At 41.9% G+C, this 25720-nt stretch overlaps 1 protein-coding gene across 1 annotated transcript in view; it reads left to right on the forward strand.

Annotated features, from left to right (window-relative positions):
- Nucleotides 1-25720, forward strand: part of grinaa (glutamate receptor, ionotropic, N-methyl D-aspartate-associated protein 1a (glutamate binding)) — an 89783-nt gene that overhangs the window by 21258 nt on the left and 42805 nt on the right. The window lies entirely within an intron of this gene.

The following is a 25720-nucleotide window of genomic DNA, read 5'->3' on the forward strand; positions in this document are numbered from 1 at the left end:
ATAGATTTCAAGTGTGAGGGGAAAGATTTAAAAGTTTACCCTTTCCCCGCAGAGAGTGGTGCGTGTGTGGAATGAGCTGCCAAAGGAAGTGATGGAGGCTGGTACAGTTAGTGTTTTAAAATGTTTCTGGGTGGGTATATTAGGAAGGGTTTTGAAGGATATGGGTCAAGTGCTGGCAAATAGCTGGTTGGCATGGACGAGTTGGACCCTAGAGCCTGTTGCTGTGTTGTACATGTGACTGACTATCTGGAGAGAATGCCTCGTAGTGTTTTGGGTCCAGTAACCGCTCTGATTTTGCTTCATCAGCTGTTCCCTGTTCGATCAGTTTAGAAATCTGTTTATGAATATTGTTTCTGTTCTGATTTGGATATTTCACTTTGGATATGAAACTGAAACTTCATTTTTACAAGTTTCAACACTGAACATTCTTGTACAGTAGGATATGTGCTGCTTAATGACCCAAATTGTGGTTTCTGCTCAAACCTGTGCGCCCCATATGTAATAAGCTTCCTACTCACATCTATCAGCAAGCATCTATTTGAGTCCAGGAATGGCAAACTTGGGAAGTCACAACCTAGATTTTTGAGACATTTACTTTGACAAGCTCTGAATGACAGCAAGTGGCCCTTGCTAACAGGCTGACTAGGCATATCCACTGTCCATTAAGCACCATGGAAAGTACTGAATATTATTCTTGAGCTAAGGGTAATAAAATGTAAATTACTTTTTTCCCTTAAACTTGCTTAATTTAAAGTTGGTTTTAGAGTTAAAATGTTCATTAATTATGTACTGTTTCGAAACTCAATATTTTCTTTATTTAAAGCAAATATTTTAGTACATGAATCTGCAGCACAAACATTCCATTGATACTGAGGGAACGTAATCTCATTTTAAACATTTGAGTCCAGAACTTCATGAGTTAATACAAAATGATTTTGCATCATCAAGGTATGTAGCTGTCTTACTGTTGGGTATTACCATTTAATCTCTAATTCTGTAAATTCACTGGTAACCTCTTTGCAAAGCCTGTATGAGGAGTATTAGGATCTCAGGAGTAGACTGATTTTATTTATAGATAAGTTTCTTTCTTTTGGTCATGTGCTTTTCTCAATCTATACTAACTTTTTAGTAGCTACGTAGAAAAATTGTTTCCCTATGCTACCTATCCTTCTTGAATTTAGTGCCACACAAAAGGATAACTTGCTTTCTTAATACTGTTTGAAGTATTTGAGAAAATTAAAATCCAGTATTATGAACGAAGATTAAATAGGTGGGCTGTTAGCAACTAGGCAGGACTCAAACTATAATCAGCCCCTTGTATGAGAACTATGTGCATTTCACTTGTGCATTTGGCAATCACCCATCAGGATCTAGGTAAGCCTATCCCCACATTGAATAAGCTCTTGAGTGCTGAGGATGGTCTGTATTATATTTGTTGCTTTCTTTTCTTTTTTTTTTGTTTTGATCAATGGCCTGTCTCTTGAATGCTGAACTTTGCTGATATCTCTATCCCAGCTAACATATTGGGTAAGCTTATTGATCTTAAAGGAGTGGGACATTTTTTGTGTAGTTATTGTATTCATTCACTTCACACTTCAGCCTAGAGTGGCCATCACTGAACTGACTTTTTTCTGCTTTATTGGTAAAATTTTATTCTTATGGGTATGTTCTCTTTGTCTATGTAGGCACTTGTTATTTAAGCATAATTAGTAGGTTGAGGGTTGGAAACTAGGTCCAATATCAGAATTTTGATTTTTGAAATTGTCCCTTTTACTTCCGTTTTGCAGTGCCTTCTTTGGGGATTTCTTTGGCTTAGCTGCCAAAGATGAAGAATGGCATGATTTTCATGTTTGTGCATTCATGCTTTAGATTAAGACTATATTTTCCCTCCTTATCATCATTGACCTGTTTTTCAGTCCTCCAAGTAATGGTTGACACTTTTCCTTTCAAAACTTGACCGTTGACCAGCTGAGTGGGACTACTCTAGTTTCATTTTTAACTAGTCTTTGAAGAATCTCAAACAATGAATTCCTTTTGTCAACTTGAGTGTTCCCATGAGGATAATTTCTGCTTCTCCAAATTTTCCAGCTACATTCCTGTTCTTATTCAAATCCAGAGTGTTAGATTATACTTCTATGCTGATGACACCCAACTTTACCTCACAATCACCTCTCTCCACTTCACTGCTGTTGCTTGTTTACATCCAGTAAAGTATAAATATACACTTTTTTTTTCTTTAGGAAGACTGAAACCATTGTTTTCAGTCTGTCTTCATGAATTACCAACTCAATCCTTCTCCCCAGCAATGGTCTGAGGTTGAATGACTTTGAAAGCTTGCTGTTAAGTTGACCAAGATGAACTACCAATCTCTCCATTTTTGTGCCATCTTCAGGTGGCCATTTTCCACCACTGTACCATTCCTCAGTTGAACTCTTTCTTAATTTCAGCTCATCTGCTGCTGACACTCATCCATGTGCTTTTGTTTTGTATTATCTTGAGATTTGACTATTCCAGTGTGGTCCTGGCTGGTGTCTCATTCTAAACTCCATTCTAATCCCATGCAAGGACTACACAAAACACTACATCGGACAAACAGGAAGACAGTTAACGATCCGTATACACGAACACCAACTAACCACCAAACGACACGACCAGCTATCCTTAGTAGCCCCACACACAGACGACAAGCAACATGAATTCGACTGGGACAACACTGCCATTATAGAGCAAGCCAAACCGAGAACAGCCAGGGAATTCCTAGAGGCATGGCACTCATCCACAGACTCTATCAACAAACACATCGACCTGGACCCAATATACCGGCCACTACAGCGGACAGCTCGAACTGACAACCGGAAGCGGCAGAGACAGGCCACTATAAATGCCGGAGGAAACAGCACAGAAGCGCTTCACAGGAGGCTCCCAAGCACTGAGGATGTCACCTAGACAGGGGACGAAACGTTTGCAACACAAATTCCCAGCTCAGCGAACAGAACCACAACAATGAGCACCCGAGCTACAAATCTTCTCCCAAACTTTTAAACTCCATTATGTTAAGACTGGCTCAATTTCTAGCAAATCCCCTTTCCCTACTCCCCCTGTGTTTGCTGGCTGTCTAAGCCACAAAGATTCACTTATAAGTGGAGACTATTCCATCACACTCCTGACTTGTGTCTTACAAGTGAGGAGGCATTAGCCTAGTGATGATATTATAGCTAGACTATTAATCTAGACTCCCAAGTAATATTCTAGGGATCTGGATTTGAATATAGCCCCAACAGAAGGTGGAATTTGAATTCAGAATGCTTTTTTTAAAAAAAAATTGAAAAGGGGGCCTACCATACAAAATTGATTGACAGGGGCCAGTTTGGGCCAAAGTGTCTGTCTGTCTGCTGTAGGACTCTGACTCTGGATCCATTGCCAATTATCAGGAAAAAAACCATCTGTTTTGCTAATGTCTTTTTAGGGAATGAAAACTGCCATCTTTACCTGGTCTGGCTTATGTGTGACTCTAGCGATGTGGTTGATTCTTATTGCCCACCCCTAACTGGCCAGAAAACAATTAAATATTAACCAAACTGGTGACACCCTCATCCTGGGAATGAATAAAGGGGAAAATGACAAAAGATTTGGGAGTCTGGCATTTATAAAGCTCTGGTTAGGCCCCATTTGGAGTACTGTGTCCAGTTTTGGTCCCCACACCTCAGGAAGGACATACTGGCACTGGAACGTGTCCAGCGGAGATTCACACGGATGATCCCTGGAATGACAGGTCTAGCATATGAGGAACGGCTGAGGATACTGGGATTGTATTCGTTGGAGTTTAAAAGATTAAGGGGAGATCTAATAGAGACGTACAAAATAATACATGGCTTTGAAAAGGTGGATGCTAGAAAATTGTTTCTGTTAGGCGAGGAGACTAGGACCCGTGGACACAGCCTTAGAATTAGAGGGGGGTCATTTCAGAACGGAAATGCGGAGACATTTCTTCAGCCAGAGAGTGGTGGGCCTGTGGAATTCATTGCCACGGAGTGCAGTGGAAGCCGGGACGCTAAATGTCTTCAAGGCCGAGATTGATAGGTTCTTGTTGTCTAGAGGAATTAAGGGCTACGGGGAGAACGCTGGCAAGTGGAGCTGAAATGCGCATCAGCCATGATTGAATGGCGGAGTGGACTCGATGGGCCGAATGGCCTTACTTCCACTCCTATGTCTTATGGTCTTATTTGTTGTTTGCTGTAGAATTCTAGCCTCTGACATACTGGTTCAAAAGTGTGGTTAGCAGGTTAGCTAGCATCCAAGGAGCTGGAGAATTGATGTTTCAACCCTTCATCAGAAATGTGCACGTGCCCCCCCGCCCAACCACCGCCACCCAAGATTAAAAAGTTGTTTTACCACAGTCTTGCTATGATTCATGATGCCAGTCAACTAAATCTCTAGCCTTTGTCAAGGTCATGGCTCTTACCTCCCTTCTGGAGTTTAGTCATTCTGGCCATGTTTTGAACCAAGGCTATAATGTGGTAATGAACTGAGTTGCTTTGTTGCGTAAGCTGAGCATCAGTGACTATGTTAGACATAGACATAGAAGTGAAGAAGAGGAGTAGGCCATTCAGCCCTTCGTGGTGTAGCATATCAGAACAAGAATGGTCGGGGTAATATAAGGCAAAGTGTAATGTATTCACCAAAGGAGGTGGTTCTGGGGAAAGGTCGCTGGAACTAAAACATTAACTCTGATTTCACAAATGCTGCCAGACCTGCTGAACATTTCCAGCAACCTTGTGTTTTTGTGACTAAGGAAAAAGTGTTGGGGTTGCTGAAAAGTCTACAGGTGGATAAATCACCTGGACCAGATGGGTTGTGCTGGTAGGGTTCTGAAGGTGATAGCTGAGAGCACTGGTGGTGATCTTTGAGGAATGATGAGTTAGGGAGGGTTCCAGAGGACTGGAAAATGGCTAATGTTGTACCTCTGTTTAAGAAGGGAAGGAAACGGCAAAACTGAGGTTGGACTAATCCATCTATAATGTCCAAATTTTCAAAGATTGAGTCCGTCATTAAGGATGAGATTGTGAAGTACTTTTGAAGTGTGTGATAAAATAGAGCTGAGTCAGCACTGCTACACAAAGGGTTGGTAATATCTAACAATTACCTTTACAAAGAATTATAACAAACTCCTGTAATTTCTTCTGGCCAAGGGGACTTGTCCAGTTCTCAAATCTTAAGTCTGCCTGCTACTTGTATTAGTCTGCTCAGCTTTGCAATTTGTCTTCTCAAATTCTGTACTCTCATTTCCCTTTTCTTGATTGAAAGATAGATATAAAGTTAGCAATTTTAAGATTTGTAGGTCAGGTTGATAAGTATCTAAGTTACACCGGCACCACTCCCCACCTCTTCCTCTGCTACATTGACTGCATTGGCGCCACCTCGTGCTCCCGCGAGGAGGTTGAGCAATTCATCAACTTCACCAACATATTCCACCCAGACCTTTTAAATTTACCTGGACCATCTCTGACCCCTCCCTCCCCTTCCTGGACCTCTCCATCTCCATTAATGACAACTGACTTGACACTGACATTTTTTACAAACCCACCGACTCCCACAGCTACCTGGATTACATCTCTTCCCACCCTACCTCTTGCAAAAATGCCATCCTGTATTCCCAATTCCTCTGCCTCCACCATATTTGCTCCCAGGAGGACCAGTTCCACCACAGAACACACCAGATGGCCTCCTCCTTTAGAGACCGCAATTTCCCTTCCCACGTGGTTAAAGATGCCCTCCAACGCATCTCGTCCACATCCCGCACCTCCGCCCTCAGACCTCATCCCTCCAACCGTAACAAGGACAGAACACCCCTGGTGCTCACCTTCCACCCTACCAACCTTCACATAAACCAAATCATCTACCAACATTTCCGCCACCTCCAAAAAGACCCCACCACCAGGGATATATTTCCCTCCCCACCCCTTTTTTCGCCTTCTGCAAAGACCGTTCCTCCGTGACTACCTGGTCAGGTCCACGCACCCCTGCAACAACCCACCCTCCCATCCTGGCACTTTCCCCAACCACTGCAGGAACTGTAAAACCTGCGCCCACACCACTTCCCTCACCTCTATCCAAGGCCCTAAAGGAGACTTCCCATCAAAGTTTTACTTGCACATCCACTAATATCATTTAATGTACCTGTTGCTCCAGATGCGGTCTCCTCTACATTGGGGAGACTGGGTGCCTCCGAGCAGAACGCTTTAGGGAACATCTCCGGGACACCCGTACCAATCAACCACACTGCCCCGTAGCCCAACATTTCAACTCTCCCTCCCATTCTGCCAAGGACATGAAGGTCCTGGGCCTCCTTCACCGCCGCTCCCTCACCATTAGACGCCTGGAGGAAGAACGCCTCATCTTCTGCCTCGGAACACTTCAACCCCAGGGCATCAATGTGGACTTCAACAGTTTCCTCATTCTCTTTCCCCTCCCACCCCCCGCACCCCCCCCACCCCACCTCACCCTAGTTCTAAACTTCCAGCTCAGCACTCCCCATGACTTAGGCAGGTACGACAAGTCCGCACATCTCCTTTCCCATCTGTCCACTCCACCCTCTCCTCCCTGACCTATCACCTTCATCTCCTCCCCCACTCACCCATTGTACTCTATGCTACTTTCTCCCCACCCCCACCCTCCTCCTAGCTTATCTCTCCACGCTTCAGGCTCACTGCCTTTATTCCTGATGAAGGGCTTTTGCCCGAAATGTCAATTTCGAAGCTACTTGGATGCTGCCTGAACTGCTGTGCTCTTCCAGCACCACTAATCCAGAACCTGGTTTCCAGCATCTGCAGTCATTGTTTTTACCTACCAGCTCAGTGAGCTAACGTACTTATCAGGAAGGGTTGTTTTAAGATGTTTTATCACCATGTCTAGGTAACATCACTGAGTGTCCTGCCTGTCTATTTATAGGTCTTGTGTTATGAAGGTGTAGAAATGTACTGTACCTTTTAAAGAGAGTGAAGGACTTGGCAAACATAGTGCTAGAGAATTTACAATGTAACATTTGATCCAGCAGCTAGTACTGGCTGAATTGCTATCAGACACAAACAAATTTGAAATCTGTAAATCAGTTTAAATTATACTCCAAAATACCAACCTGTAATCAAGTTTGTCAATACACTGAATTTAGTGTTTAAAAACTAGTGAGACAATCCAATGCTTTGGGGTATAAGACTGGGGAAAATTGAACAGCTGGGGGAGAACTGCCAGGCCACCAGCATGTACAGATTGCCCAAGAAACAGTTCTCTTAAAGGTATCTTTATCTATCAATGACCTGTGAAACAGAAATCCTCAATCTGCAGAAGCAGATACAAAGAGAAGATTTGATAGTTGCCTGGTTTTAAAAATTTGAGTTGGTAAATCTTACTGAGGAGGGGGGGGGAGTCATCAGATGAGTATTACAGAAGGGAAAGTAGAAGATAGGTTAGAGTAAGAAGTTGTAAATAAGTAATTATTCTGTTATTCTTAAGGTTTTTTAAAATAGCTATTGGCCTCTCATTTTCAGATTACTGTGCAGGATAAATGTTATGTTGCTGGTTTACATTAAGCAGGCAGGTTTGCCTGTGTTGTAATACTCAGTTTTTCAGGTCATAGAGTCATCGCGATGTACAGCATGAAAGCAGACCCTTCGGTCCAACCCAATCTAGTCCCACCTGCCAGCACCCAGCTCATATCCCTCCAAACCCTTCCTATTCATAATACCCATCCAAATGCCTCTTAAATGTTGCAATTGTACCAGCCTCCACTACATCCTCTGGCAGCTCATTCCATACACGTACTATTCTCTGTGTGAAAGTGTTATCCCTGTAGGTTTCTTTTTATATCTTTCCCCTCTCTCCCTAAATCTATGCCCTCTAGTTCTGGACTCCGCGACCCCAGGGGAAAGACTTTGCCTATTTACCCTATGCATGATTTTGTAAACCTCTATAAGGTCACCCCTCCACCTCTGCTTCAGGGAAAACAGCCATAACCTGTTCAGCCTCTCCCTAGAGATCAAATCCTCCAACCCTGGCAACATCCTTGTAAATCTTTTCTGAACCCTTTCAAGTTTCACAACATCTTTCTGATAGGAAGGAGACCAGACGCAATATTCCAACAGTGGCCTAACCAACGTCCTGTACAGCCGCGACATGACCTCCCAACTCCTGTACTCGATGCTCTGACCAATAAAGGAAAGCATACTAAACACCGCCTTCACTAACCTATCTACCTGCGACTCTACTTTCAAGGAGCTATGAACCTGCACTCCAAGGTCTCTTTGTTCAGTAACACTGTCTAGGACCTTACCATTAAGTGTATAAGTCCTGCTAAGATTTGCTTTCCCAAAAATGCAGCACCTCGCATTTATCCGAATCAAACTCCATCTGCCATTTGTCAGCCCATTGGCCCATCTGGTCCAGATCCTGTTGTAATCTGAAGTAGCCCTCTTTGCTGTCCACTACACCTGCAAACTTACGAACTGTATTTCTTATGCTTGCATCAAAATCATTTACATAAATGACAAAAAAAGAGGACCCAGCACTGATCCTTGTGGCACTCCACTGGTCACAGGCCTCCAGTCTGAAAAACAACCCTCTGCCATCACCCTCTGTCTTCTACCTTTGTGCCAGTTCTGTAGCCAAATGGCTAGTTCTCCCTGTATTCTGAGAGATCTAACCTTGCTAATCAGTCTCCCATGGGGAATCTTGCCAAACACCTTACTGAAGTCCATATAGATCACATCTAACGCTCTGCCTTCCTCAATCTTTGTTACTTCTTCAATAAACTCAATCAAGTTTGTGAGACATGGCTTCCCATGCACAAAGCCATGTTGACGATCCCGAATCAGTCCTTGCCTTTCCAAATACATGTACAACCTGTCCCTCAGGATTCCCTCCAGCAAGTTGTCCACCACCGATGTCAGGCTCACTGGTCTATAGTTCCCTGGCTTGTCCTTACCACCCTTCTTAAACAGTGGCACCACGTTTGCCAAGCTCCAGTCTTTCAGCACCTCACCTGTGACTATTGGTGATACAAATATCTTAGCAAGAAGCCCAGCAATCACTTCTCTAGCTTCTGAGTTCTCCGGTACGCCTGATCAGGTCCTGGGGATTTATCCACCTTTACTCATTTCAAGACGTCCAGCACTTCCTCCTCTGTAACATGGACATTTTGCAAGATGTCACTATCTTCCATATCCTTTACTGATGCAAAGTACTCATTTAGTATCTCTCCCATTTTCTGCAGCTCCACACAAAGACCGCCTTGCTGATCTTTGAGGGGCCCTATTCTCTCCCTGGTTACCCTTCTGTCCTTAATGTATTGTAAAAACTCTTTGGATTGTCCTTAATTCTATTTGCCAAAGCTATCTCATGTCCCCGTTTCTGCCCTCCTGATTTCCCTCTTAAGTATACTACTTCCTTTATACTCTTCTAAGGATTCACCTGATCTAGCCTGTCTATACCTTGTACATGCTTCCTTTTTCTTAACCAAACCCTCAATTTCTTTTGTGATCCAGCATTCCCTATAGCTACCAGCCTTCCCTTTTCACCCTGACAGGAATATACTTTCTCTGGATTCTTGTTATCTCATTTCTGAAGGATTCCCATTTTCCAGCCGTCCGTTTACCTGCGAACATCTGTCTCCAATCAGCTTTCGAAAGTTCTTGCCTGATACCATAAAATTGGCATTTCTCCAATTTAGAACTTCAACTTTTAGATCTGGTCTATCCTTTTCCATCATGGTCGCTGGCCTCAAAGTGCTCCCCCACTGACACCTTAGTCACCTGCCCTGCCTTATGTAATTTTTGATTTTTTTTCCCCAAAGGAAGGTGGAATGGATCTAAGTCTCTATTTATTTATTGATTTGAGTTCTGCTTCGAGTGCCATGCTTCTGATCATGCGTGTCTTTGTTTTGCCTGTCCTGGGTTGTGTGTTGTCCCAGTCAAAGTGGTGTCTTTCTTTGTACTTAATGTTAAAAGATTAATGTCCAGAAAGAGTACAAATTAATATTTTAATAAAGGGTTAAACTGAACTGACTTTGGGTGGGGATGTGAAAGAATGTGGACGACTAGCCATTTTAATTTACACTTTTTTAGACCTTACTCCCCTGCTCTTGTCAAGTTTAAACCATCAATTCAATCTGTTCCATTCAGAAATGCTTTCTGCCCAGAGGTATATAGCACCTGTATTGTCTTGGCATTTCTGGGTTAGGAAATGGACTGCATAACGGTTCCCTAGGATTAGGACATTAGCATTTGCATTATCTCAGAGCATGATCTCATCCTGCCATTGTACCAGGGCTAACTGAGTGATGGGGGTTGTCTTGAGTGGCATGTGACTGTGGGGAGTGGCCAGAGTATCAGTAAGCATTGCAACTGACCTGTATAAAGGAGATGTGTTTTCTTTGAGTGCCTCACTTTGACCTGACTTCACATGCCTGGGAAGAGGGTCAAAGGAGGTCACCTAGCTTGTACTGTACTGTGCTTAATAAATTTTGGTTTCTGTTCACAGACGGTGTGTTACAGTTGCATAGTGTGTAAAGAACCTCGGGAGTTAAAGAATTTAACATTTTATGGAAATTTAGTGATAGTGGGTTGTGTCCTTGGTGGCTAGTTGGTGTTCATGTGTCCTGGTGGCTAGTTTCCTGCTTGTTTGTCAAATGTAATGTTTTTTTATTTTGCAGTTATTGCATGATATTTAGTTTTGCTAATAGTATCTAATGGATCCTTTAGGTTCATTAGTTGCTGTTGAAGTGTTTTGGTAGACTTGTTGGCTGCCATGATGCCAAGGGGTCTGAGTAGTCTGAAATTCATTTGATGCCTTTTGTAAGGTAATGTAGCTATAGTTTTGGTTGTGTTGTCTGCTTGTTTGGGTTTGTTTGAGAAATTGGCTTTGCATGGGACAACACACACTTCCGAGGACAGAGGAAACAAAAACACGGCCGAACCTCTTTCGAGGCATGGCATTCTAACCAGAACTCAATCAATAAACGCTGACTTGGATACCATCTACCTTCCCTTTTGGGGGAAAGAAAATGGGAAATGACATCACTCACCTTAAGAAATCAAGGCCTATAAATAGAGGGGCGGGACATACCACAGCGTTTCACTGGAAACTCACTGATGTTACCTAGTCATGGTGACAAAACGTCTGAAAATAAACCTTCCAGTTCAGTGAATTAACTTACTGAGAGGTGTAAAGTACTCATTTAACTTTCTCTTAAATCCTTCAGCTTCATGCACTGATTGCCCCCTTGGTCCTTAACCAGATTTTTAAAAAAAGATGATTATTCTTTCAGCTCTTAACATACTTGTAGAATATCCTGCTTTTCCCAAATCTTGCTTGTCAGCTGCGTCTCATGACCTGCTTTGCTCTCCCACTTGCTTTATCGAGCTTGCCCCTCTACCACATGTTTTTACTCCTGTTGTACCTGTTATAGATCTCACTTCCCTGTCCAGTCCTAAGTATTCCAAGATGTGGTTTTCTGGCATTGTTGTTTCTACGTCTTGCCCAAAAGTCTATTAATTCATTAGCCAAGGGGATGAGGTAGTCTGAAGGCTTCCTCACCCGTATTTAACCTGATGGTGAGATTTCAGAAACAAAAACAAATTGCTGGAAAAACTCAGATCTGGCAGCATCTGTGAAATCAAACTTAATGTTTCGGGTCCAGCAATCCTTGAACAGAGGATGAGACAAGCCGTGAGACTTCATGGATGCCAGACCATATGTTGAGGACACCCAGGGCAACTCCCTTCTGACCACTGCACATTGCCTATCTGTCTTCCTGCTGGTGAGACAGAACCTCACCAAAGGCAGTGATGTCACTACCCGTGGGATCATACCTTTTTACAGGCAGTATCAAGCTGTTGCTTGACTAGTGTGTGAAATTGTTCTGAAAATGTCGCTGGAAAAGCGCAGCAGGTCAGGCAACATCCAAGGAGCAGGAGAATCGACGTTTCGGGCATGAGCTCTTCAGGAAATTGTTCTTCCAGTTTTGGTCCTAGCTTCAGACGTTTCCCAGGTGAACTTTGCAGGGTTGACAACTGTGCTAGGGCTCTGATTTCATTCCTTTTGGGACTTTTTTTGTTTCTTGTTTAGAACTGAGTGGCTTGCTAGGCCATCTGAGCAGAAGACCTCAGTGAGCCTGGAATCTGATGTAGGCTAGACAATTAAGGACATTAGTGCATCAGATAGGTTTTAGATTTTTTTAAATGAAATTTCAGAATTTGGAACGATTAGCCAAATATTTGTCAGTAGCTAACACACTTTCATTTTTTTTAAGGGAAAGTTCTAAGCAAATGCATTCATGTTTTGTAATTAGGGTCTCAGCTTAGTTGGTTGAATGGTAACTCTACCTTGCAAATCTGTCATAAGTGTGGGTTCAATTCCTGCACTTGCTGAGTTTACCATGAAGAACACTCCTTCTCAACATCTCTCCTAACCTGAGGCCTGGTGACCTTCTAGTGAACCATCTGAAAGCAGCGCTGTGGTCAAGGAAGACTATGGTGACTTCACTGCTTTTTAAAAAGTAGGTATCAAACTTTCAGAAAGAGAGTGAGTTATTGGTAACCAGGTGCACTTCGTTTCGAATTGCTAAAATTGAGCAGACTTTGTACTGTTAAAGTTTGAAAATTGGCCCAATTAGGAGTTTTGTTCCACATTGAATTATAGCATGACTGCATTTATACTTCCAATGCTGAGCCAGTAGGGTTTGCTGTTGTACATTTAGTCCCAACTAGAATTATGGCTTGCATATCCATTTTTAGATTCAAACAGTGAAACAGGTATAGATCAACTCATTTGTCATTGTGTGCAGTCTGAGTACAGAATCAATGTTTATGACAGTATGTTTCGGTAGAAATTGTATTCATTCTTTATTTCCATTTAGAATTTGTTGAAAACCACTAACACCGCTAAAGCAATGTCAAACTATTAACTTTTGTAGCAGCAATCCCTTATGAAATCCTCCTTCTCTAAATGCACCACACCCAAATACTACCTCACTTTAATAAATCATCTAATGGCTTGAGGTCATAATGACATTAAATTGTATATTGCCTTTGTCAATTCTGTTGTTTTTAAAGTCTTTGTGAAAAGCTTTGAACTATTGAGGTGATATGTGATAGCTTATAAAAACAAATATTTTATTCATGGGGCTGCAGTAATTGATATGGAATATCTTTAGCCACAGTATGATGTACTAAAATTAAAAATGCTGATCAATTGCTTTCTTTGCTGTCCTATTTCAGGTTGCAAGTACATTGAGGCAAGTATTTATAGTTGAGTTTAGTGTGAAGTCCTGTGACCAGTGGGAGCAAATTCCAATGTTATTACTCCATCCAAGATAGTCGAGATTTGTGATGGAGACTTCAATCGGGAATATCTGTATGCAGGGTATGAAAAAGCATTTGATGCTCCACTTAATTAGTGATGTGATCAAAAACCCTGTCTACTAGGATCTAAAATCCTTCTGTTAACCAGCATGGGTCCTGCAGTTGAGCAGTTTTCAGTTACATTGAGAATGGAAGATACTTTCTGATCAACAAGATTTAAGAAGAGAGCTGAGCCAACTCCTGGGTGTTATTAGAAGTATTGATCAGATCATTTTGTGAAAAGGTATATCTATTGAGCAGCATGTTTCTTTTTATCTAGGTTGCAATTTTACACGACTGAAATGTAGTGTCAAGATATGTAAGACCAGCAACTTTTTAAAAAAAAAATGGAATTCATAGCCTTAAAAGGAGTAGTTTAGATGATTGAAAAATGAAAATTTGCCCTGCAAGAGACAAAATTAGTAGTTCTTGCAGGGAATTAGCACTGACATACTAAGCTAAATGACTGCCTTGTTTATCTGTCAGTTGACTTTGGCCATTGATTTAAATTTTGAGCAAAATCAAGTGACAAGTTAAATGGATTGAGCAAGGTTGTTTTTACATAGTGCATTTATACAAGTCATCGGCTTGAGGAAGATAGCTACAATGAAATATAAGCTTAATCTTACTGAATGTTCCTTGAGGTTAGTTGGTCAAAGAACGATAGCTATGAGAGACGCGGCTTAGGGATGGACATGACTGGCAGCTTAATGTTCTAGGATTCAAATGCTGTAGGAAGAATAGAAAGGGGTGGGGTGGGGGCTAGCAAGAGTAGTGTTTTTTTTTTAAGGGATAGCATTGCAGCTGTATTTGACAATATTCCGGGGAATATATATCCAAGGAAGTTATTTGGGTAGAACTGAAATAGGGATTGCATTATATACACCACCACCCCCCCCCCCCCCCCCAGGTCTTCTCTCCTCTCTTTTGCTGCCCCCTCCCCCACATAGTCAGGAGGAAATTGAGAAATTTGTAAAGGGATCTCTGTTATCTCGAAGAATAGTGTGGTTTGGTGGGGAATTTAACTTTCCAAACATAGACTGGGACTGCCATTGCTTTTAAGGTTTAGATGGAGAGGAATTTGTTAAATGTGTACAGGAAAATTTTCTGATTCAGTATGTGGATATACCACCTGCGGGAATAAGGCAGGTGAAGCTTGGTACATTTGCAGCTTTAAAAAGACATGTGGATTAGTATATGAATAGGAGGGGTTTAGAGGGATATGGGCTAAGTACTGGCAAATGGGACTAGATTAAGTTAGGTTGTCTGGTTGACATGAACGAGTTGGACCAAAGGGTCTGTTTCTGTGCTGTACATCTGTGACTACAAACTGCTTAAAAAAAAACCGAGTCCATAAAATGCAGAACTGAAAAAGCACATCAGGTCAAGCAGTATTATAGGGGCAAGAAAGTTGATGTTTTGCGTCGGGACCCTTGTGGACTAGGGAGGGGAATGGGAGTTTAGAAATGGAGGGGAGTGGGCTCTGGGAAAGGTAGTGACACGTGGATGCAGGTATGGGCTAATATGATTGGTCAGGTGGGAAGGGTGGATCGGATAGGTGAGGAGGAAGATGGACAAGTTAGATCTGGTCAAGGAGGTGGGGAGGAGAATGAAGGCTGGCCATGGGATGAGGTTGGGGGTGGGGAGATCTTGAAACTGGTGAACGGTATGTTCAGGCCATTAGGCTGTATGCTTCTGAGGCAGATTGAGGTGTTCCTCCAGTTTGTGTGTGGCCTTATTTTGGCAGTGGAGGAGGCCCAGGTTGGACATCTCACCAAGAGTGGAAGGAGGAGTTGAAATGGCTGGTTGGAACCTACTGATTCTCTGCGAACTGGTCCTAAAGACTGTGCTTTGTCTCTGTAGTTCGGATTACATCAGGGGCAATGGATGCAGTAGACCAAGTTGGGAGAGGAGGTAAAAACAATGACTGCAGATGCTGGAAACCAGATTCTGGATTAGTGGTGCTGGAAGAGCACAGCAGTTCAGGCAGCATCCAAGATCTGTCAGATTTGAAATGATTGTTTGGGGCCTTAGATGAAGGTGGAGGGGCAGGTGTTGCACTTTCTGCAGTTGTAGGCAAAGGTGGTGTTGGAGGGGAGTGTGGAACTGACGAACGAGTCTGAGTGAACAGTACCTATGGAAAGCAGATAGGTGTGGGGTAGGAAATATCTGTTTGGGATCTGACTGTAGTTGATAAAAATGGCAAAGGATATATTGGATTCAGAGGTTGGTGGGGTGGTATGAGAGCCAGGGGACACTGTTCTTATGGTTGAGGGGGAGGGGTTTTGAGGGCACATGTGTGGGAAATGGAGGAAATGTAGTTGAGGGCATTATTAATCACTGGAGAGGGGAAATTAAGATATTTGAAGTTGTAGGGCATCTGTGATTATCCTGGAGTAGAATCCCTCATCAGAGGACCACATGAGGTGGCGTTGGAGGAATTGGAAGTGAGAGATCCCATTTTTGCAGGAGGGTGGGTGAGAGGAAATATAGTGAAGGTAGCTGTGTATGAGTGAGGTTTGAAATGTCAGTGCTGAGTCACTTACTGGAGATAGGGACTGAGGGGCCCAGGAAGGGGATGGAAGTGTGGATGAAGTTGATGAATTGTTTGAGCTCCTTGTGGGAGCGTGAGGCAGTGTTGATGCAGTCAGGATAGTGGAGGAAAAGGTGAAGGATGGCACTGGTGTAGCTGCGGAAGAGGGACTATTCCACATATCCTACGAAGAAGTAGGCATGACTTGGACCCATGTGGATGCCCAAACCCACCCCTTTGGTCTGTAGGAAGTAGGAGGAGTCCAGGAGAAATTGGTGAGGAACGTTCCGCCAAGTGAATGTGTTGGAGGGGAACTTCTTTGGGCCTGTGGGAGAGGAAGAAGAGACTGAGTGCTTTTAGGCCCCTCATGGGGGAATACAGGTGTAGAGACATTGCATGTCCATTGTGAAGATAATGTATTGGGGGCCAGGGAGAAGCCTTGGAGAAGTGGAGGATGTGGGTTGTGTCCCAGAAGTTGGTGGGGAGTTCCTGGACCAAAGGGGAGCAGAGGAAGTCGAGATAAGAGAAGATGAATTCCAGGTTGGGCAGGAGGATGCAGAGGCAGCCAGGTTGACAGCTGGTTGTTTACGATCAGACTCATTGGATTCACTTTTGACTTTGGCAGCATCAGTCTATTGGAGGATGAAAATCTTTCTTTTGGAGGTATGGGATGATACAATTGGAAGAAATTTGGAGGACTCGTTACGTAAGAGAAAGGGTGTTTTGGTGGGTTGTGGGGAGATGAAATACTTAATGCAAGGGAACTGAACTAATATTGGCTGAAATCTATAGAAGTTTATAAAATCATGAGGCGCATTGGATAGCCAAGATCTTTTTTTTTAGGTAGGGGAGTCCAAAAGGGAATAAATGATGAACTGGTGGATGGGATACCATTTTTGAGGGTTGTTGTCCTGAACATTGCAAAGCTTTGTGTTTGAGCATTCTGAGTTGTCATGCATTTTTATTTTGCAACATTCACACCACCTCCTGTATACATCATACTCTCCACCGTCACACATTTCTCTCCTCCCCCTCCTCTTTTCCCCCCCCCCCCCCCCAAACAAAGTGGAGAACAGTGTTAAAATCAAGTGGTTTCATGTCTAGGATTTTGTGACTTTAAGCACTTGCATGATGCAGAAAAAATTTGCAAGGTGGATACCGCATATGCATATACTACATAAAGATGAGGTGTGAATGAACTAATTAAATCCTAAGAGAAATCTATTTTCCAAGATGGGAGGAAAATGTGTGAGTAGGATGCTCTGTCATCTAATGGTCTTTCGTATAATGAGTCACAGAGGATTTCATCACAGATGAGCTGCTTGGAGAATTGGAAACTGGTTGCCACCACTTTGTTTTTGCATAACCAGGAGCTGTTAATTTTTGAAGTGACTTTTGGTTTTATGTAATTAGACATAAATGGATACCTAGTTAAAGGAGATGCTTGGATGGTCTCAAAGGTGATCTTAAGTGGAGATGGTGTGGACGAAGTAACGTTTAGGAAAGAAATTCCTGATTGTGGCTGACAGCATGATTTATTGTCATCATAGAGATGTACAGCATGGAAACAGACTCTTTGGTCCAACCTGTCCATGCTGACCAGAGATCCCAACCCAATCTAGTCCCACCTGCCAGCACCTGGCCCATATCCCTCCCAACCCTTCCTATTCAAATACTTATCCAGATGCCTTTTTAAATGTTACAATTGTACTAGGCTCCACCACTTCCTCTGGCAGCTCATTCCATACATGTACCACCCTCTACATGAAAACCTTGCCCCTTGGGTCTCTTTTATATCTTTCCCCTCTTCCCCCTAAACCTCAGTTGTACAATAAATGGAGTAAACACTTGATCAGTGTTTTGGGTGTTTTTTTAAAAAAGAAACTAAAATAGACTTTACCCTTTCTAAATTATGAATGAATTTGGGTTTCAACTCCATGCACACTTTCCATTGTCCCTTTAATTTCCTGAAAGATAAACCATTGAGAAGATGCTGTTGTGTATTAGACTTCCCAGCTGTAACACCTGAATCTACATAATGAAGCTCCTTTTAAGATCACTTTTCTCAGTGATTATCACCTCATTCTCCATGGCATTGAACCATCCTAGGAACCAGTTTATCATAAGATGGAGGAGCAAAGTTCAGCCATTATTCAACCCAGAGTCTGCTCTGCCAGTCAGTGACATCGTAGCTGATCTAATAATTCTCAACTCCACGTTCCTAACTTTTTTCCCCATCACCATTTGATTCCTTTTACTCATTGAAAATCTTTGACTATCTCAGTCTTGAATATACTTAACCCAGTGCTCTGCTTGAATAAATTCCACAGATTTGCTACCTTAACAAACTCCTCCTTGTCTTAAACGGGTGGCCCCTTTGTTCTGAGATTTTCCTTGTTCTACACACACTCCCAAGGGAAAACAGCATTCGCCTCTCAAGTCCCCTAAAAATCTTTCAGTAAGAGTGCTTCATTCTTCTAAATTCCACTGAGTACAGGCCCAAACTGTTTCCTCTGAAGGTCCTTCTATGCACTGGATCAACCTGGTGAATCATCTTTGAATTGTCTCTGATGCCAGGATACATTTTCTTCCATAAGGGGACCAAACTGTTCACAATATTCAGTGTGGTCTAACTAATGCCTTATGCAGTTTTTATCTCTATTTTTAAAAAAGTTCTCTATTCTAAAAGCAAAAGTATAAGAATAAAGGTTACCTTAATCCCTATTATTTGCTGAATGAGGATGATAGCTTTTTGTGATTTGCACACAGACCCCTGAATCTCTGTGCTGCAGCTTTCTGTAATCTATCTGCCAAAGTGCATAATCAATCTCAGCAGGTCTGGCAGCATCTGTAAGGAGAGAAAAGAGCTGACGATTTGAGTCTAACTGACCCTTTGTCAAAGCTTTTAAAAAAAGGAGAAATAGGGAGGTTTTTTAGCTTTGACAAAGGGTCAGTTAGACTTGAAACGTCAACTCTTTTCTCTCCTTACAGATGCTGCCAGACTTGCTGAGATTTTCTAGCACTTTTTTGGTTTAAGATTCCAGCATCTGCAGTAATTAACTTTTATGCATTTTCCCACATTATATTCAATGTATGGAGATGAGTGGATTTTTGTCCATTCATTTAATCCCTCCAGATTCTTTTGTTTGTCATTCTCACTAATTGCTCTTGGACTTTTTAACTTGTAGACATGATGATAGTGACTAATTGTGGGCCCAGCACTTTAAAATTGTGTGTTGGACATGGGTGTTACTGGCTGACTAGCATTTATTGAACTACAATCCTGTGCTGGAGGTAAACCCACAATGCCCATGGGGTGGGAATTCCAGCTATGGATTACCACCTGAAAATATTCCCTTTTATCCCAACTGTCTTCTATTTGTTGACCAGTCCTATATCCATGCCAACATGTTACTTTCAACTCCTTGGGTTTTTACACGAAGTAGCCTGACGCATAAGAAGCATTACACCTGAAACATTGACTTCTCCACCACCGGATGCTGCTTGGCTTGTTGTGTTCGTTCATCTTCTTTGTCTACCTTGGACTTCACCATCTGCAGTTTTTTTTTGTCTGTAACTAAATGATGCATGGTGCCTCAAAGTCCAAATATGTTACATCCATTGCTCCCCTTGTCTACTTTGCTGTTTTTACTTCATGGATGTAGGTTTGTTTTGCTGAACTGTTTGTTAATTAGCTGCTGTTTTGGTGGGTTTGTGGGTTACCATGATGCCAAGGGGCCTGAATAGTCTGGCAGTCATTTCTGATGTTTCAATTTCTATCTCAAATTACTGCCAGGCTATTCATACTCCTTGGCATCATGGTAGCCCACAAACCCACCCCCCACACTATAAAACAGCAGCTAATGAACTTGAAAGACCTTATACAGACAACAAGCAAAACTAATGTCATCTACAAAATACCGTGCAAATATTATAACAAACACCTGCATTGGACAAACAGACAGAAAGCTCGCCACCAGAATACATGAACATCAACTAGCCACAAAAAGATATGACCCTTTCTCACCGCATATCCTTCCATACAGATGAGAAAAACACCACTTTGGGACAACACGTCCATCCTAGGACAAGCCATATAGATACAGACACAAGGATTCCTAAAAGCATGGCACTCCAACCAGAATTCTATCAACAAAGACATTGGCTCAGATCCCATTAATACCCCCGAGAAACAGGAAATGATATCACCTTAAGAAATGATGGCATCACTAACCCTAGGAAACTCAAACATATACTGTGTCTGTGTGGGTTTCCTCCCACTGAGAAAATGTGCAAACTCCACACACTCTCCCCGTGTCTGCGTGGGTCTCCTCTGGGTGCTCCGGTTTCCTCCCACAGTCCAAAGATGTGCAGGTCAGGTGAATTGGCCATGCTAAATTGCCCATCGTGTTAGGTGCACCGGTCAGAGGGGGAATGGGCCTAGTGGGTACTCTTCGGAGGGTCGGTGTGGACCTGTTGGGCTGAAGAGCCTGATTCCACTCTAAGGAATCTAATCTAGTATAAATAGAAAGAGGGTTACACCACCAGTACTTCATTCGGAGGCTCACTGAAGATGTTACCTAATATGGTGATGAAATATCTGAAAACGAACTTTTCAGCTCAGTGAGCAAACCTACATCGGAACCTCAACCTGAGCTACAAATCTTCTCAAATACGTTTCTACTGAATATTATTTTTGTCAGGCATGATTTTCCCTTCATGAAGCCATGGTCTCTGTCTTTTCTAAATGCTCAGCTGTTCCAGCTTTAAAATGGATTGTAACATTTTTCCCAAAGACTGTTGAGCTCACTGGCCTGTATTTACCTGTTTTTTTTTTAATCTCTCACTGTTTGTTTGTATTGGTAGGTTCCCAATCCTCTGGGACTTATCCAAGAATCTTTGGATTTATGGAAGATTTAATACCAGTTCATCCACTAACTCTCTGCTACCTCAAATCCTTGGATGCAACCCAAAAGACATTATCACATTTAGATCCCTATACTTTAGGGCAGCTGTTGTATTTACTGTCCTCTTTTCTGCTTAAACCCTTTCCCGGTCCACACGAACAAACTCAGCCCTCGCTCCTTTGTAATTCTGTTTTAATCTAGTGAACCAATGGAGATGGTTAAAATAACTAGACTGACTCCAAGTATGTAAACCAAAACAGTGCACTGTATTCAAAGTTTGATCTTGCAAAACTTAAGTACAAATGCAGGCACACCTTTTTTTTTGTTCTTGTACAGTCATCTCCTTGCAATAAAGGGAAATGTTTGTTTTTTTTGCTTGTTTGCTGTTTTTTCCATGCTAAGTTTTCCATGTATGCCTATATCAGCGTCCCTCTGATAATCAGTGTCTATTAAAAGATCACTTGTATTCTTCCTACCAACGTGAATAACAACATCTGCCAGTGATACTCAATTTGCTATTTTGACTTTTTTAAAACTATCTATCTGGCTTTCTATCTGACAGCTTGCATTTCAACCTATATTTTTGTATCATCAAACTTGAATGAAAGAGAAGGGGGAATCATGGGCTGAATTCTTTCAGTAGAGTTTGAAGGTAGCAGCGGGCCTTGCTGCATTTCACTGGACCCAGGCTGCCAATTTTGAAAATTCCCTATTATAAGCAAAGACTGGGCATATCTGTTAATCATGCTAACATTTGATCTGCTGTATTCACCTTTTTTAGTCATTTTTAGAAATCTCTAATATTATCTTAAACTGCTTCTCCAAAAATTAAATGGAAGCAGAAATCCAATAAAGGTTTCTAATCTGCAATGCACCACTTCGTTGTGACTCATTAGAACAGCTTGTTCTGTGTGCTCACTTAATGAGCCATGTGAACTGTAAACACCCCAGGATATTCCTGCAACTCCAGCATATTAATTCCAGTGCACTTTATAAAGGGAATGCAGAAATGTCAAGTAAACGGAGACAATGGTTTTTAGATTAGATTACTTAGTGTGGAAACAGGCCCTTCAGCCCAACAATTCCACACCGACCCGCTGAAGCGCAACCCACCCAGACCCATTCCCCTAGATCTAAAACAGTAATACCATAGCCATAAGTAAACTACAAAGTTCACAAAAAATACAGTTGTATTGTCACACATCTGAGAAATATGTAAACCTGAAGACCCCAAAATACAGACACCATATTAAGGGTAAGGTGGGAAGTATAGCTTGTTGGAAACTTGGTAAGTCTGGGGAGGTGAAAGCCATCAATCTTAATGGAGGTCTTTTCCAAACCATTGGCCAAATGGGTAGTCTGACCATTGAACAGGGGTGCAGGCAAGGCATGAGGTTTCCTTACAAGTTGCAGAGAAGGACTTCTGTCCCTTTTGAGTTCACAGGAAGTGTGGCCAGTAAATATTTCAACATGTCAACATCAGTACGTCTGGCTGTTACGCTCACATATTTAGAAGATGTTTGTCATGTAACAATTTGATTTGTGTATTTCGAAACAACCTGCCTTCTTTCTGTAGGTGTCCTGCTTGTTTCTCTAACTGGGAATTGTACAAGGATATTTCAGGAAGAGAAATTGGGGCTAACTAATAGCTGTGTCTTTAAATAATGCATCCCTGCCTCATTTCTACCAGAGAGAAGCAGAATGAAAATCAGGGCTATTGGTCAAACCTTTCTGCTGAAATAAGTGTTTTAATGTATGTACTTTAATAAGCAAATTGTTAAGCAACCTGCATCCTGGGGAATAATTTAACTCTTCAATCAGTAACTTCATGGTGTGGAACATCCTTCTCTTCTAGTTTTAAGTCAGGGGATTGATCCCAGTTTGAGTGCAGGACAGCATGCCAGGAGCAGCAGCAGGCATACACTTTTTAAAAGTCTGATATCTTGAAGTTGCAAAACAAAACTGCATTGATGCCATATTGATTGGACTATATGTAGTATATAGCGATGAAGGGGGTAAAACCTACTTGGAAACAATTTACCGGTTGTGACTTGATGAAATTTTAAAGTAGAACCTCATAGTTGGTCAGTCAGAAATCGTGAGACTTGAGTCAAGCAGGTGTGAGGATAAAGTTATTTAGCTATGACTTTGAGATTCACAAATGTTGGGTGTTCTCTATTTCTGTGGATGAGAACAAGGTCTGCAGGATGAATGAGCCCTCAGATCATGCACTGTGTGCAGAATGCTGTTCAAGTGTGGAAACTGAACATGATCTTGAAAGGAGATGGCATTGCCGGTGAGAAAAGCATCTGTCCTTGTGTTCTGGATGTTGCTATATATCTAGTGTTGAGGATGTCTTCTCTTCTAGAGAAGAACCTGGACTGGGTAGGGTAGAATCTCATCATTCACATGAGAGCCACGACCCAAATAGAACTAGAAAAGATGCTCTGGGGGTTTGAGGAATTGAGGTCTGAACTAAAATGCAGAATGTTGAGGTAACTAGCTCTTGACTGTGACCCAAGTTATGTATAAACTAGTACAGGGTCAGACAGGTTTGAGAATGTGAAACAGAACTTGAAGACTAGTGTGTGAAACAAGATGTTGATTTTGGCATTATAGAAAGAATGACCAGGTAAAGTTTCTGCTCTGGTAAATTATAAAACTTGGGCTGCAGATGAGGCCTTAACCTTTTTTATCAGGAATTGGGAAGACTAAGAGTTCAGATGAAAAACAATTTAGCAATACAAAGCAAAGTAGAAACAACAGTGCTGCAGTATGTTCTAGGTCTCAATGGGTGAGAACGCTAACATTTGTTCAAACTCTGAACAAAATCTTTTATTTGCAAAATATAATGCCTTTTTTAATGAACTTTAGTATTCTGCAAAGATGGATAATTGAATTTTCTCACAGCATTGTCATGTGAAATTACTGTGCAACCACCTTAAATGGGTTCTTACAGGGATAGACACTAGGTTTAGATTTAAGGAAAGCAGATGTGGATTAGGGGATAGATGATTAAGGAGAAGAAGCCTATTTCCTCCCTCTGGTCTGTTCTTGGAAACAACGTACAAGGTAGCTAAGAAAGGTCTAAAATCTGGAAATCCAGCTAACTTTGCTTTAACTGGAACCTTATGAAACAGCACTCTTGATAAAAAGACACATTTTATATACCTGAAATACAAATAAGTTTATATGATCTCCATTGTTTGTATAGTCTGTTGAGCATGTGAATGAGAAGGCTCTTGTAAGGTTTTTTTCTTTTAAAGCATTACTTTTGATTTTATGCTGTAAATAGAAATGTAATGCAGGGGGTATACACATTTTATTAGTTAGTGTGATTTTTCATTGATTGTGACTACTTGATCAACTAAAAAATTGATTAGCACAATCCTGGCTCTTTTTGGTGTCTTAAAGGTTTGCCATACCAAAGTGATCCTTTTAAACCAAAAGCAGCCAAACAATGAGTAGGTGTCATTGTTTCACTGAAAAAAATATTTGGCAAACTACATAAGCTACGACCGTCACAATCAGAGAAAGGAAGAGTTTGTTCAAATGTCTTGCTGTTGATAATCTCAAGTGGTGAAAGCTGTTCTGGAAAGCACTGCTGATCTACATTACGAATAAAGAGCAGTATATTGTGGAACTGTGGTTACATAATGCCATAATGATGAATGAGTGTTTGGACTATGATGAATGTGAATGTTTGGACTTCTGAGAGACAGTTTTGTAAGCATATGCTTAATTTTTATCATGTTTTGGGTTTGAGAAATTTTACTGTACCAAACCTGTTCATTTTCACTGGGGATAGTTTGAGAGTCCCCTTTCCAAGTAATTGGTTCCTATGCACAGTATGTCAGCTCCACACAAGATTATAGCAAGAAAATTAGACACTTAATGTACAAAACCTTAATCCACTTGATCACAGGAGGCTCCCAACAGGTTTAAAAAAACTGCTGTGGTGTACCAGTTCAAGGGATGGACCAGAAAACTGGAAAATGTAGACCATAGTAACTACTGGGGGGGCCGGGGAGAGGTGGAAGATGCTAGAATCTGATGGATGAAGAAATGGGCGATTTAGAGCCTAACCTGACACAACAGTCAACACTTTAAAAGTATTCAATCATGGGATGGGGGTATTGCTGACTAGGCTAGTATTTGTTCCTTTTTAAAGTTGGTGGTTAGCTGCTACCATGGGCTGCTCCAGTCTTTGATGTAGATAGACCTATCAACATAACAGATGACAACAGGGAACCAATCAACAAGGACTGCAAACTCAAACTACTGGACCTGTGCTTGATGATTGTCATATTCAGCAGCCAAATATGAACAAGTTAGGACACCATGGGTTCACTTCCCTCTGGGCTCATTAGCAGAAGCAGTGATGCAATGACTAGAACAAACAACCCTCCCACAAATTTGACCCCAACTTTGGATCAGGTATGCAGATGACACTTTGTTCTTTTATTACAAAAAAAAATCAAGAGTGCACACTGGATTATCAACACCATGGTGAGTTTTGACAGGCTCACTGGCTCCTTAGACAGCACCTTCAAACTCAGGACCACTATCATCCAGACGGTCAAGAATAGCAGTAAGATGGGAAAACCCTCAAAAGATCCGTCCAAGTCAGTCTTGAATTATAAGTGTATGGTTCCTTCAGTATCACTGGGTCAGAGTGTTTTCCCATCTTACTGCTATTCTTGACCGTCTAGGTGATTAGTGGTCCTGAGTTTGGAAGGTGCTTGATTCTGGATTAGTGGTGCTGGAAGAGCACAGCAGTTCAGACAGCACCCAAGTAGCTTCGAAATTGACATTTCGGGCAAAAGCCTTTATTCCTGATGAAGGGCTTTTGCCCGAAACGTCTATTTCGAAGCTACTTGGATGTTGCC

This window comes from Chiloscyllium punctatum, chromosome 8 (assembly GCF_047496795.1).
Source record: "Chiloscyllium punctatum isolate Juve2018m chromosome 8, sChiPun1.3, whole genome shotgun sequence".
Classification (NCBI taxonomy): domain Eukaryota; kingdom Metazoa; phylum Chordata; class Chondrichthyes; order Orectolobiformes; family Hemiscylliidae; genus Chiloscyllium; species Chiloscyllium punctatum.